Source organism: Mesoplodon mirus, assembly GCF_964341445.2.
Source record: "Mesoplodon mirus genome assembly, chromosome: 17".
NCBI classification, from domain to species: Eukaryota; Metazoa; Chordata; class Mammalia; order Artiodactyla; family Ziphiidae; genus Mesoplodon; species Mesoplodon mirus.
This window is the reverse complement of record NC_138993.1, coordinates 66,136,929-66,152,102: the sequence shown is the minus strand read 5'-3', so window position 1 is coordinate 66,152,102 and position 15,174 is coordinate 66,136,929.

Below are 15,174 nucleotides of genomic sequence, written 5' to 3'. Positions count from 1 at the left end.
CTATCTTTTGACTGAAGCCTCCTCTCCAGGCAGACCTAGATCAAAACTCCTTCAATCTGATGACTTTCAGACCTGCCCTCTCTTTCTGTTTAAATCCCATTAGATAGAGAACCCATCCTGCCTCTTGGCTTTCTAATCTCCATTATATCTGACACAGACATGTGCAGCCACTGAGCCTTTAAGAGCTTCGTCACAGGTAGAGGACCTGCTGACCCAGCTGTTGCCCAGAGCAATGGGTGCGCCAGCAGATCAGCCCCAATGTGTGTGAGCTCAAGAATGGCTGCTGCTTCCTTTCTGCTCCCAGACTCCCACGTGAATGTCTCACGCAGGCCTCCCAAACCAGAAACAGACAGGAAAGGGATATCTAGGAAACGGAGCCCAGCCCTGCCAAGCTGACTTGGTACGAGGCCAACACAGCACCTTATTGCTTAACCCAGCCACGTAAATGGTAGATGTCACCTGACTCGACCTGGCTGCCTTAGATGGTTTTGGAGAGGCAAGTTGGAATCCCAGAGAAAAACGTGTGAACTCCAAACACACGCTAAAGAGCATGGGATCTGGAATCAGAAGACCTGGCTTTTCATTCCAGTTCTTTCCCTTGTGTTTTCTGGGAAAGTCATTGACATATTTATTGAGTGCCTCAACTTCCCTGAGACTCAGGCTTGGCAAATGTAAAACGAGAATACTGGTATCTGTCGGGGAAAGGGTTGGCAGACTTAGATGATATAATGCATGTTGAAGTTTTTGTTGTTTTTCTGTTGTTGTCTTTAAAACTGAAGACAAGATAATAAAATTGATCCTGATTTGCTTTGCTTTTTGACAGTGGTGTGCGCTGGGAGAGCAAGCAGACACTCCTTTTTGGGGGATCAATTGATATGAGCCTACCTTCATAAACTCTTCTTTCAGCAGACTCATTGGCAGAAACGGGAAGTTCTCATGCCACTTTTGAGCAGAAAGTGGAAGGGGAGGTACAGGAAAGGGTGGGCTCACTCACGTGGCTTTTGGCAGGTGGAAGGCTCTCTCTGGCTGGTGACTGGGGACACTAATTCTTTGCCTTGTAGTTCTCGCTCTAGGGCAGCTCACAACATGGCCTTCCTCAGAGTGGGCAAGCGTGAAAGAGGATGCCCAGGTTGGATGCCACCATCTTTCGTAACCTTCTGGGAAGTGTTACCCCATCACTTATGCTGATTCTATACGCTGGAAGTGAGTCATTAGGTCCAGCCCACCCTCTAGGGGAGGGTGTTACATGAGCTGTGACACCAGCAGGTGGGGTCATGAGGGCTATGGTAGAGGCTGGCTCCACAGGGAGTGATGAGGGCTTTGGTGTTCAGCTCTGGTCTTGTTCTACAAGTTTTACTACTGTATCTGTTTTTTTTTTTTTAAATATTTTCAACTTTTTAATTATTCAAACATTAGGTACATACTTGTAAAAGATAAAAGCTTTATATAAGTGAAATGCAGCTCTACATTAATATTTTAAAGTCTCTGAAAAGTTCTGATGTATATAAACCTGACTAAATTTGTTTAATGCAGCATTCAAACTATTAAAATAATGGAGTCTACTTTTCCCCTAAATACCACCATTTTACCTATATTGGAAAATAGGTAAAAAGTGCTCAAGACATCTTCCACTAGTGTATTTCTGAAATTTTTCTTCTGCTGTTATTTATTTGAAGAGAAGAAGCTTTGGCAAGTGGTCACAACATTTTCTCCTATTGCCTTGTTCTTGTCTTGGACATTGACAGCTTAATTACTTAATTATTCAGCTTAAATGAATATACATAAGGGAGGCAGTGTACCCTAATGATAAAGGGTGCAGACCCTGAAGTTCGAGTAGTAGCTCCACCATTTACCAGATGAATTTCCGCAAGTTTCTGAGCCTTAGTTTCCTCAGCTGTAAAATGGGAATAATAGTAGGATTTACCTCATTGTAGAGGGCAATGTACAGGGCTGGTAAACCTGGCACATGATAAACATTCAATAAATATCAGAGATATGACTTGTTGCTTTTGCCATGCAAGCACAGTATTTATTAAGTACCTGTCCCCAACTAACCTATAATTTAGAGCAGGAGACTAAAAATTCAGTTTTATTTTGTTACTTTTTTTTTTTTCTGATTTTGGGATACAATCCCTTTTAGTTTCTCACAGAAGGAAAACCAAAAGGCCTCCTTCTTAAATTGAAGGCCACTGGTGTTCTGCTAAGTAGCTTCCAGACAGAACATTGAGACGATCCTTGAATGTGCTTTTCTCTCTCTTGCTTTCCTGCTGCCCTTGACCCTCTGCTGTTTGGGCTGTTATAAGGTTAGGAGAATGTTTATAACTAAGAAGACGAAAGTCCTTTGCGCATGGCCTTGAGCTCTCCGGAGGAAGCATGCCTCTGAAATCTAACCAATAAAAAATAAATAGGCAGTGTTTGGAGGAAGAGGTGCAAGGCTCCCAGCTTCACTCAGAGGAAACATGAAGGGCTTTGCAGGGGTGGGCTACAGGTTTCTAAATGTTGAGAGAAGCACCACATTTTATAAAGCAAGTATCCTGGTATTTCCTCCTGTGTTCAATGGGATATATTGAAGTACACATTGTATAGGGCTGCATAATCATGTTTTATCATAAAGGAAACATTGAAGTTATAATAAAATATTTAAAAACACATACAAACCTTCTGCACTTTCCACTTAGTGTTGCTGTGAGCCTAAAATTGCTCTAAGAAATAAAGTCTATATCTTTAAAAACCATAGCATTTCTTAACAAAGTAAATGTTTATGATTATAAACCTTGATCACAAATGACACAGTTGGCATAGGGAGTTTAAGCTTCTCTCCAGACTCGTCAAACATTTGTCCCCTGCATTTAGAGGAAAGGACACATGAGCACTTATTATGTATATACCGATAATATACTTACTATGTATATATGGATAATATACCTTTAACTAGTTCCAGAAAGCACCATATTTAAGTGTATTAAGCAAATGTTTCTTTATGAGAAAACTTGAGACATGTTATGAATGGTGGGAACTTCAGGAGAGATGGTAGGCAGGTAGGGGAAGATGCTTTTCTTTTTTTTAAAAAAAATATGTATGTATGTATGTATGTATTTATTTATTTATTTTTGGCTGTGTTGGGTCTTCTTTGCTGCTTGCGGGCTTTCTCTCGTTGTGGCGAGCGGGGCCTACTCTTCGTTGTGGTGTGTGGACTTCTCATTGCGGTGTCTTCTCTTGTTGCAGAGCACAGGCTCTAGGCACGCAGGCTTCAGTAGTTGTGGCATGTGGGCTCAGTAGTTGTGGCTCGCGGGCTCTAGAACGCAGCCTCAGTAGTTGTGGCGCACAGGCTTATTTGCTCTGCAGCATGTGGGATCTTCCCGGACCAGGGCTCGAACCCGTGCCCCCTGCATTGGCAGGCGGATTCTTAACCACTGCGCCATCAGGGAAGCTCGGGGAAGATGCTTTTGATCTGGGGAATTTTCTGTGCCTCTCAGTCAATAAACCCATAGCAACACTACCAAAGGGGCACTCCTGTTGCCACACCCAGGGGCACAGATGTGTGAGCTTTGTGAATTTTCCTAGGATTGATTGCCTGTGCTATAACCTTAAGTTATTCCCTAATATTAATTCTTTGATCAGATATTGAGCCTTTAAACCTAGAAATGCAGGTGTTACTGTTAATACCCGTAGCCACCCTAAGAGGTGAGTATGTGCATCATTTAGAGTTCCTTGTGGCAAACAACAGAAACCAACACTGGCTAATTTAATCAAAAAGGAATTTGTCAGGCTCAAGGAACCACGGGAACAGCTAAACACACAGGCTTCAGGAAGAACGTGATCCAAGGCAATTTGGGGGATTCAGGAGCAGAAACTAATGAATCGTTTGTCCAGGGAGCCTCCGATTGCTTCTGGACCTTGGTTCAAGTCCTACAAATGAGGGTGGCGGTGGAGCGTCCGATAGTCCAGGCTTGAGTCTGTTTTCCCTTAGGGTACTTTGATGGACACGCAATGGGGTTGGCTTTACTTTACAAAGGGACATGAGGGAGGCTGTTAACAAAGGAAGCAAGGAAGGGAAACGGCTCAGGCAAAGATCCAAAGTGTCTATTATAATATTCTCCTAATTTTAAAGGTGAGGAAAGAGGTCAGTTATGCTTAGTTACATGTCAAGGCACATGTCTAGGTGAACAAGGCTGAGATTTGCACCCCTGTCAGTCTCATCCGCAAGCAACTGCTCTTCCCCTCTTCCGGATTCCCCTTATTCTGTGGAGCATAGTAGCAGAAGGATGACATCCACAGCCCAATGTTTATAAAACCTTCTGAACTCTTTCAGGGAAAAGTAGGGTTTCACTGGAAATGAGTCAGCAACACTGAACGTTCATGCCTTTCTGCTTTTCCCTCAGTTTTTGTTTCCTTTGCTCCACCCCCGCAGGCCTCTTTCCCAATGTCAACAAGTTCAGAGGAATTGATAAGTCAGCCTGGCTGAGGGGAAAGCCAACAGAAAAGAACCGTCTGTTTCCGCGGCCACTGCTGGCCCAGGAAGGGTTTTCTCCTCCTGCTCGAGCTTTCTCTCCCTCTCTGAAAATAAGAGTTCCAAATAAGCTGGCTTTATGTCATGTCACCAACCAAAACACCCAAGGCTAGATCAAGAGCAAAGTGTAATTTTGAATTTAAAATTAGAGATCTGGGCCTATTTCAGGAATTGGTAGCTGTGGGGTGATGACCAAGCGTTCAAACTTTTTAAAAAAAAAATAAATTTATTTATTTATTGGCTGCCCTGAGTCTTCGTTGTTGCGCGCAGGCTTTTCTCTAGTTGCAGCGAGCGGGGGCTGCTCTTCGTTGCAGTGCGCGGGCTTCTCATTGTGGTGGCTTCTCTTGTTGCGGAGCACGGGTTCTAGGCGCGTGGGCTTCAGCAGTTGTGGCACACAGGCTCAGTAGTTGTGGCGCATGGGTTTAGTTGCCCCACGGCATGTGGGATCTTCGCGGACCAGGGCTTGAACCCATGTCCCCTGCATTGGCAGGCGGACCCTCAACCACTGTGCCACCAGGGAAGTCCCCGAGCGTTCAAACTTAAGCATCAAAGATGTGAGTAGTGGCTTAGTCGACTTTTAAATTATGCCTGGACTCATGACTCAAAAGAAAAATGCTATTTATGTCATTAAAATACTTAGCATTCACAGTTTACACAATGCTAAACATTTCTGGTGTGAGTTCGTTTACGTACAGTTATTTCTGTTTAAAATTCACCTGAAACGGTTGTCTGATTATGTAAGTTATGTAGTTAAAAGTGGTGCAGTGGGAGGTAGGGCTTTTATTTCTATTGTTAGAGGAGATAATGTTTACCAGGCACCAGTATATAAAAGCTACTCAATAAATGCTCGTTCCATTCTCTGTGAAATGAAGTAAACTTTAACTAATTATTGTTCCTGTACTTTAACATTCTTATTCCTTTAACTTCTACTGAATACCTGCCAGGGGGCCAATCACAAGTCACTGTCCTTCAGATTCATCAGTGCTTTCCCTCACCTCCCAGGGCTTTGCTACTCCAAGAGTGGTCTGTGGACCAGCAGCAGCCTCACCTGGGAGCTTTTTAGAACCAGAGGATCTCAGGCTTCCACTGATTCCTCCTGAATCAGAATCGGATGTCAAAGTAATTTGTATGCACACTAAAGTCTGAGAAGCACTGACCTACTGGCTTATGTTCCCACTTCTTATTATGAAATAGTCTTGTGCCCACTCTTTTAGTTTATCTCCTGCCACTTCCCTTCTTGGGATTTGAACTGAAATTCCCCAGTCACACCAAGCTGTTTCCTGTCTCCAGGCTTCTCTCATGCTCTTCTCTTTGCCTGGGTTCTATTTTCTCTCTTTTTGTCTTGTTATTGCCTACTCTTTCCTTAAGACCTGCATGCATGCATCAGTCCATTCATTCATCCTATATATTTTATTGAGTACCTACTATATGCCAAGCACTGTGCTTAGGCAGAGTTTTTGTGTGTGTGGTTTTATTTATTTTTTAATAAATTATTTAATCGAAGTATAGTACAATATTCTATAAATTACAGGTGCACAGGATTGTGAGTCACAATTTTTAAAGGTTATACTCTATTTACAGTTATTATAAAATATTGGCTACATTCCCTGTGTTGTACAATATATTCTTGCAGTTTATTTTATACCTAATAGTTTGTGTCTCCTACTCCCCCACCCCTATAGTGCCTCTTCTTCCCCTCCCCACTGGTAACCACTCATTTATTTTCTATATCTGTGAGTCTGCATCTTTTTGTCATATTCACTAGTTTGTTGTATTTTTAAGATTCTACATATAAGTGATATCATATAGTATTTGTCTTTCTCTGTCTGACTTACTTCACTTAATAATGCTGCCAAGTCCATTCGTGTTGCTACAAATGGCAAAATTTCATTATTTTTTATGGCAGAGTAGTAGTCCATTGTGTGTGTGTGTGTGTGTATACTGCATCTTCTTTATCCATTTATCTGTTGATGGTTGATGGACGCTAAGGTTGCTTCTTTATCTTGGCAATTATAAATAATGCCTCTGTTTTTTTCAGATATATACCCAAGAGTGGAATTGCTCAGTTTTCTGAGTTGAGTTCTATGCTCAGTTTTTTGAGAAACCTCCATACTATTTTCCACAGTGGCTGCACCAACTTACATTCCCACCAACAGTGCACTAGGGTTCCCTTTTCTCCACACCCTCACCAACATTCACTATTTGTGTTCTTTTTGATGATAGTCATTCTGACAGGTGTGAAGTGATACTTCATTGTGGTTTTGATTTGCATTTCCCTGATGATTAGCAGTGTTGAGCATCTTTTCATGTGCCTGTTGGCCATCTACATTTCCTCTTTGGAAAAATGTCTATTCAGTTCTTCTGCCCATTTTTAAATCAGGTTGTTTGTTTGTTTGTTTTTGATGTTGAGTTGTATGAGCTGTTTATATATGTTGGAAATTAGCCCCTTGTCGGTTGCATCGTTTGCAAATATTTTCTCCCATTCAGTAGGTTGGCTTCTCACTTTATCAATGGTTTCCTTTGCTGTGCAAAAGCTTTAAAGATTAATTAGGTCCTATTTGTTTATTTTTGCTTTTATTTCCTTTGCTTTAGAATATGGATCACTCCAAAATATTGCTACGATTTATGTTAAAGAGTGTTCTGCCTATATTTTCCTCTAAGAGTTTTGTGGTATCTGGTCTTACTTTTAGGTCTTTAATTCATTTTGAGTTTATTTTTGTGCATGGTGTTAGGGAGTGTTTTAATTTCATTCTTTTACATGGAGCTGTCCAGTTTTCCCAGCACCACTATTGAAGAGCCTGTCTTTTCTTTTCTTTCTTTTTTTTGTTTGTTTGTTTGTTTTCTTGCGGTACGCGGGCCTCTCCCTGCTGTGGCCTCTCCCGTTGCGGACAGGCTCCGGACGTGCAGGCTCAGCAGCCATGGCTCATGGGCCCAGCTGCTCCGCGGCACATGGGATCTTCCCGGAACGGGGCACGAACCCATGTCCCCTGCATTGGCAAGTGGACTCTCAACCACTGTGCCACCAGGGAAGCCCGAGCCTGTCTTTTCTCCATTGTATATCCTTATCAGGCAGCTTTTTAAAGAAACCCCCTACTGAGATGGGCGGCTCTCCTCTCTGTTCTTCAATGTATCAGGCTTAACTCTATCATTGATGTATTATGCTAGGTTGACACTGTTGACCTTGACTGAAGCAAGTTGGGAGCCTGTCATAGTTCTCTTCATCTCTCCTGTACCTAGCACAGTTTCTGGTCCTCAGACAATGTTTTGTTGGACTGAACCGTTGCATTTTGAGGAACAAGTGATGCCAGGACATAGCAGGTGAACTCTGAAGTTATTCATGACCCAGAGTGACCATACCCTTTGCCCACAGACCACACCCAGACACCCTCATGCACCCTTTGCCCTCTCTAATTCACTCAAAGGCCCTGTATTGGCCAGTGGCAGTAGTGACATAATCTCACACTCATGTAGACATTGAACATATTTGGGAGCTGAGTGTCACGGGCAGGAAGGACTCAGCACAGAGACCTGAGAAGATGATCACCATTGGTGGCGCAAAGTGGGGTTATGGCTGCAGTCTCTTTGCCACGCCTCCCCCTGCTGTAACTACATTGCTCACAATCTGAGCTGCGTGTCATCCTTTGAATTAGTGACCAGTGGAGTTTCCTGCTGATTCCCTACCCCTTGGAGAGGCATGCCTGTGGGCAGCTGCCATGGTGGTGACCATTTAGGGGGTGCCATCTTTGTTGGAGGAGGGAGATAGTTGCCCAAGAATAGTGAAAGCAAGGACTTTACCATGATGAGTAGGAACAATGCAGGGCCATTACATAAAGGAAAAAGAATAAATGAAATAAAGAGAATAAATAGCAAATGAGAGGTAGAAGAACCCTGTGAAAACAGACTGTGGAGCCAGTCTACCTGGGTCCAGAACCCCAGCCCTGCCTATTAGAGCTGCATGATCTTGGGCAAATTGTTAAATTTTCCATGCTTCAGTCTCTCCACCTGTAAAGTGGGAATAATAATAGTACCTACCTTATGAGGTAGTTATTCATAAAGACAAGTTATTATTCATGAAGACTTGGACTAGTGGCTGACACACCACATAAACAATATGTGTTATATTGCTTAACAAATAGAGAATATTGTATTGCTTGAAAATAAAATTCAGCATCTCATTCCCTCATTCTCTTTTCATCACTGTGCACCTTCACACTTGTAAATGCATTTGCCTACTTCATAGTATTTCCCTGGGTTTGCAATAAGGGTGTGTACATCTTTAAGCTGGTGAGCAAGGCTTAAAAAAAAAAATGAACAAAAGGGAAACAGCTGCTTTGTTTTTGAAAAGATTTGCCAAGCTCATATAGTTAAATTTAATGTCTGGGTGTTTTAAACCCTGGAGAACAATGTAATTTGTGTCACCACTGCTACAAAGGACGACTCTTTGGCGAGCATTTCATTTCAGTCTCCTAAAGACCTAACTTGAACAAAAGAAGCAAAAACAAACACAAATACAGTCATGGAAAAACGCTAATTAGGCTTTGGGGAAAGGTTGTCCGGTCCTGTCATGTCTTAGAAGAGCAAAATAAAAATAACACTGGCACCTGAAAAGTTATTTTTCTCACCAAATATTTTAATTTTTTAAGTAATATTTTTCTTAGTTATGATTCTAGGAAGTGGGAGAGTGTTGAGAGAAAAGGACCAGCTGAAGACTAATATCTGAATGTTTTATTACCTGCTTCACTTGCAATCTTTCTTTTAATTCTCACTAAACTCTGTAAAGGAGATATTTTCTGCATTTACCATAAAACACTCAAGCTCAAAAAGGTTAAGTCACTTAACCAAGTTCATACAACCCAGTGAGTTACAGAACTAGAGTTTGACTCTATATGTCTGTCTGACTCTAGGGGAATAAACCCCCTTCAAAGTTGCTTTGTTCATATTTTTTAATGGGAACAAAGTATTTATATCTGAATCTCTTCCATGTAGTTGCCAGGAACCAAATACCAAATGCTTGGAAGTTCAGATATATCTAACATTTAATTTTTCTTCATACAAGATAGAGATTTTGCTTCACCGTAGTCTCTGCATCTTGGTAGTAATCGTGGGAAAGAACTTGATGATGAGGATAACAGCTACGGAAGACAACGACCAACAGATGACCTCATCTTGGTTTGGAAGCCCCAGTTTCCACATGTTAGTACAAGAAATGCCAGTGACTTGACAAAAAGCAGTATCTTGGGACACAATTCAAAAGAGATGGTGATGATTAAAGCTGTCACTCACTCGTAAGGGAGACTGGCCATCTTGTAGTATTTCTAATTGATATAGAGAAAAACTGGGAGAGAGAAGATTCCTGAATACAGAAAGGATTAAGGAATTCTACTACTTTCCTCCTCAAGTGCACTATTCCCATATTATTATACATTGTTTATCACCAGATTGCCCAAGGACATGTGAGAGGAGAGGAGAGAGAAAATGGATAGAAGATAAGCCACCCATAGCTGTTGATAGCTAACTGGAAAGGACTTGTTTATCTGGGCTTATGATCTTTGTAACATGTGGGTTTCCTGTTACCTTTACTCTCTAGGTCAAGGAATCTCTTACTCCAGAGAAGGCAGGGAACAATTTCATTTCTCTTCTTGACATTGAGTCAAGCAGCCAACTGAGTCTACAAGAGCACTTCCCTTTAGTTGTTGTTATTGTTGTTGAATGTAACAATGTGTGTGTGTGTGTGTGTGTGTGTGTGTGATTTAGAATGGGTCTGAGGGCACTTATGAAAAAAGATCCTGCACCTTCACTAGAATAATTCCTGGGTCAGAGGCTGAAAATCCTTCTTATATATGCTACGTTAGCACCAGTCTGGTGGGGTCAGAAAGGCTCCTGTTATTGAGAAAATTAATACAGGAAAACGGAGTCAGAAGACCAGAAGGGAGAGCTCTCCTACACTTATCACATGATGCCAACACAGCTCCCAACAGGAAGAGATGTACCTTGCACCCCAGCAAGAAGGGACACTACTTTACTATCACCAGCAGGAGAAAGCTTTTCTCCTTGCCTGGTAACAGATCAGCCACTGAGAGACTGTCACAACTCAGCCAATGAAAGGCCACTACCCTTCAAACTCCCAGTTTCCTCCAATGGACTTTTTGTTTATAACGGCCCCTTTCAACTCCTCCATTCTCCTCTATAAAAGAGTTTACTCTCCTTTGCTTTACTGGATTTGCATGTGGTTCACCATAGTTGCATGTCCTGAATTGCAGTTCTTTGCTGCTCCCACATAAACCTGTTTAGCTGGAAAAATAAGTGATGGTTTTACTGTTTTAGGAAAGGAAGTGCTCTGAGTTCAGAAAGCCTGGGGCTGATCTTAACATGATTCCACTTGCTCTATGACTTCGAGCAAATTATTAGAAGAGGTAAATGAATATATTTGAAAATGACTTTTTAACTGAAAAAGCACTGTACAATATTTAAGGTTCATCAACAGATTGTGATGTATAATAGTATATTTTGATTGGACTTTGTTTCTTTTCTGTCATCTCATTCTTCTCCCACCAGAGCTTTTACCACACTTCTCCAAACATCCAGGAAAACAAAGAATAGTTTCCTGGTTAACTTGGATCTTCCTATGGTGAGTTAGCCTACAAAGGTTGCATTTGGGGAATTTGAATGAAGTTGGTTGAATGTGCTTCAATCTGAGTCTCTGGAGATAAAAAATAAGAAAGATGTTTGTTTACTCTGCTGGAGAGGAATAGCACATTTACGTTATCGTCTGGGTTACCCTGCCTTCTCCTCTATCCCTAATCAATCCTCCCAGTTTCCAAAAAAGTTACCACTATCTCCTCTTTCCTCAAGCCTCCTTCCTCACCTCCTCTTTCTCATTCTTTACAGGTGCCTCACCCTCCACCCCCTTATTGAAAATAGAATCCATCGACACATTTCTTACCCCAACCTCTGAATTTCAAACCTACCAACTATCCTACATCCACTTCATCCCTTCCTTCTTGGAATAAATATCCAATAAAAAGGTGTCCTTTATCCAGGCTAAGTTTCTGTAGCCCATTCTTACCCACCTCATCTCAAAGAATCTCGTTATATCGATTTTGCCTTCTCTCATCTTTATCCTTAACTCTCCAGTCTCCTTAATAGACCAGTCCCATCAGCATCCAATCATTGAATTCTAGCATCTTCCATCTTATAGTAAGAAAAATAAAATCACCCCACTGAGAGCTTGCAGTTGCTGCCTTAGCTCTCACCCTTCTTCCAGACAAACTCCTTGAAAGGGTTTCTCTTCTTGCCTCCACTTCTGTGCTACCCACACATGCCACAATGCTCTGCCATGTGGCTTCTGTTTTCAGCACTGCACTAAAGTCGCTCTTGCTTGGGTCACTGATGCTCTTGCTGCTAATTTCCTTAGAAGATTTCAAGTTTTGTTTTTTTTTTTTTGAGTCTGGTATTTTAGTATTTTATTTTATTGATTTATTTTTTATTGGAGTCTAATTGCTTTACAATGTTGTGTTAGTTTCTGTTGTACAGCAAAGTGAATCAGTTATATGTATATATATATATCTCCACTCTTTTTTATTTTATCTTATTATTTATTTATTTATATTTGGTTGCTCAGGGTCTTAGTTGCAGCAGGTGGGCTCCTTAGTTGTGACTCACTCCTTAGTGCAGCACGTGGGCTCCTTAGGTGCGGCATGCGAACTCTTCGTTGTGGCACGCGTGTGGGATCTAGTTCCTGACCAGGGATCGAACCTGGGCCCCCTGCAGTAGGAGCGCGGAGCCTTAACCACTGTGCCACCGAGGCAGTCCCTATCCACTTGTTTTTAGATTTCCTTCCCATTTAGGTCACCACAGATCATTGAGTATAGTTCTCTGTGTTATACAGTAGGTTCTCATCTTACTTGATTCTTGGCAACTTTTGATGTGTTCACCCACTTTTTTTTTTTTTTTTGTGGTACGTGGGCCTCTCACTGTTGTGGCCTCTCCTGTTGCGGAGCACAGGCTCCGGACGCGCAGGCCCATCGGCCATGGCTCACGGGCCCAGCCACTCTGCAGCATGTGGGATCTTCCCGGACCGGGGCACGAACTCGTGTCCCCTGCATCAGCAGGCAGACTCTCAACCACTGCGCCACCAGGGAAGCCCTCACCCACTTTTTGAAACGTACTTTTTCCTTGTGTCTTGTGACACTATATTCTTCTTGTTTGTCTCCTATTGCTCTGACCACCCCATCTCAGTATCCTTTGAGGGCTCCCATCCCTCTGCCTGTCCCTCTCCTAAGCCCTTTACACTCCCAATCCCTGACCCACACCTCCCCAGTCTCATCCATCCCCTGAGCCTCAGTTATCATCTGAATGCTTGTAACACCCAAATCCTTGTGTCTCATCCAGTTCTCTCTTCTGACCCCCCAGTCCTCTGCCTCTGACTGCTTGGTGAGCTCTACTCAACATAGCTAAACCCCCACACATCATCTTTTTCTTTAAATCTGCTCACAAACACGGTGCTTTCTTGTCACCCTCAAAAGAGAATCCAGGCTCTGTATGCTTTTCAAGAACCTTCAGGTCCTGTGGACCTACTTCTTCAGGCTCGGGACACTGACACTCCATGCTCCAGGCATTCTGACTAATTATGGTACCCCAGACACCTCATTGCCTCTCCCACCTCTGGACCTTTGCACAAGCCAGTCCTGCTACCTAGAACAATTTTCTCCCTAACCTGCCCCCATTCTGTTGCTAACTCCTACTCATCTCTTACGTTTCATCTTAGTCATTCTTCTAGGGGTTGATTAGAAGCCTCTTCTATGCACATCAAACTTCCCCATAATAAACTATTTACCAAATCACATGAAATAACCAAAATTAGGGCATCCCTGATTTTTCTTCTTGCCTCTGCAACCCCCATTCTCCCCTCCTGAGGTAGCTGAGGCTTCTCCATGCTTTTGTGGCACTTAACCACAGTCTATTTCAAATATTCTTTTATATCTGTCTGTCCATTAGACCATGAGCTGCTAGAATGGTGCTAGAAATTTGAAGCAGTCAATAAATGTTTGTTGAAATGTATGGACAGCAAGGGGGGAAAGTGGGGTGGGTGGTGGGATGAACTGGGAGATTGGGATTGACAGGTATACACTAATATGTATGAAATGGATAACTAATAAGAACCTGCTGTATAATAAATAAATAAATAAAATTAAATTCAAATAAATAAATGTTGAATTGGACTGATCTGAAACATAATTGGTTATGGTGCCATAATATTACATTCTTTACATGGCTATTTTTTCCTCTAATTTACTTAGAGTCTCCTATTTTTAGACATTCAGGGTTTTATTGATGTTTACTATTATAAAAAAGGTTGTGATGGAGATCTTTGTGACTGAAGCTTGTTTCTATCGTTTCAGATTATTTACATGGATTTGAGTCCTAAACGTAGAGTTATTCAGGCAAAAGTTATGATAGTTTTAAAGACTTTGACATGCATTGTCAGGTTGCCTTCCAAACTTATTGCACAATTAACATCCCCATTTATATGCCGCGTTTACAAATTGTATTTCAAACCTTTGTATAGCATGAATACACATCTAACGACATCATTACACTGGAAGCATTGCAGTAGCTGTCTGAGTTTACCATTTACCTTCACTAAGACTCTTGCCTCAGTGTAGAGGTCCTGAGGAGCTGGAAGCTTGCAGGCCTTAAAAAGAAAATAAAAGAAAGAAAATTTAGAGGGCCCTGCACAGATAATGCAATCTACCAGGAAGACAGTTTTAGAGGCCCAAATGCAGGGCCTGGGGATTTAAAAAATTTCAATCTTTGTTCATTTCCTTCTCTGCTACCTAAACATGTAACACTGATTGTTAATAATGAATGTTAAAGGTTATGATGTAATGTACAGATAAAGTAAAAGGCTTCTTTCAGTTAATTTCATTGTCAAAAGAATGACAGTGTGTCTTGAACCAATTATAAAAAGCCAATATCTCTTTTTGAGTCATTTGTTATGAGTCACAATAGCCCTTCTCACTTGCAATCATGTTAGAATGTTGAGAAACAAAAGGTATAATATTGATGTGGAGAAAAACATATGGGTGCCCCAAGTTTGTGACTACTGACTTGGTTCTCCTTCAATTAGGAAGTCTCTTGTGCTTAACCATTCAGCTGATCCAACAGCTGGCCATTTGTCTTGGGTGCCCTGGTCCCAGCCAGGCCTCACAGGCCTTTCTGTCGTGTGATGGGAGATGCAGACCAAGTCTCCCATTGGCTTCTTCTTCTTCTTCTTTTTTTTTTTTTTTTTTGCGGTACGCGGGCCTCTCACTGTTGTGGCCTCTCCCGCTGCGGAGCACAGGCTCCGGACGCGCAGGCTCAGCGGCCATGGCTCACGGGCCCAGCCGCTCCGCGGCATGTGGGATCCTCCCAGACCAGGGCACGAACTCGTGTCCCCTGCATCGGCAGGTGGACTGTCAACCACTGCGCCACCAGGGGGAGCCCTCCCATTGGCTTCTTTGTGGGTTCCAGCCTCATCATCTTCAGGAAGATGGAGACTTGGGCTGGGGAGGAGGGAGCGGGGTGTGAGTAAAAGAGGTTATTTAAACAGACATAATGACCAGAAAGTAGAAAATGCAGACAGTGAAGATGAGTATTCTCCTTGGGAAGGCTGAGCAGGCCCT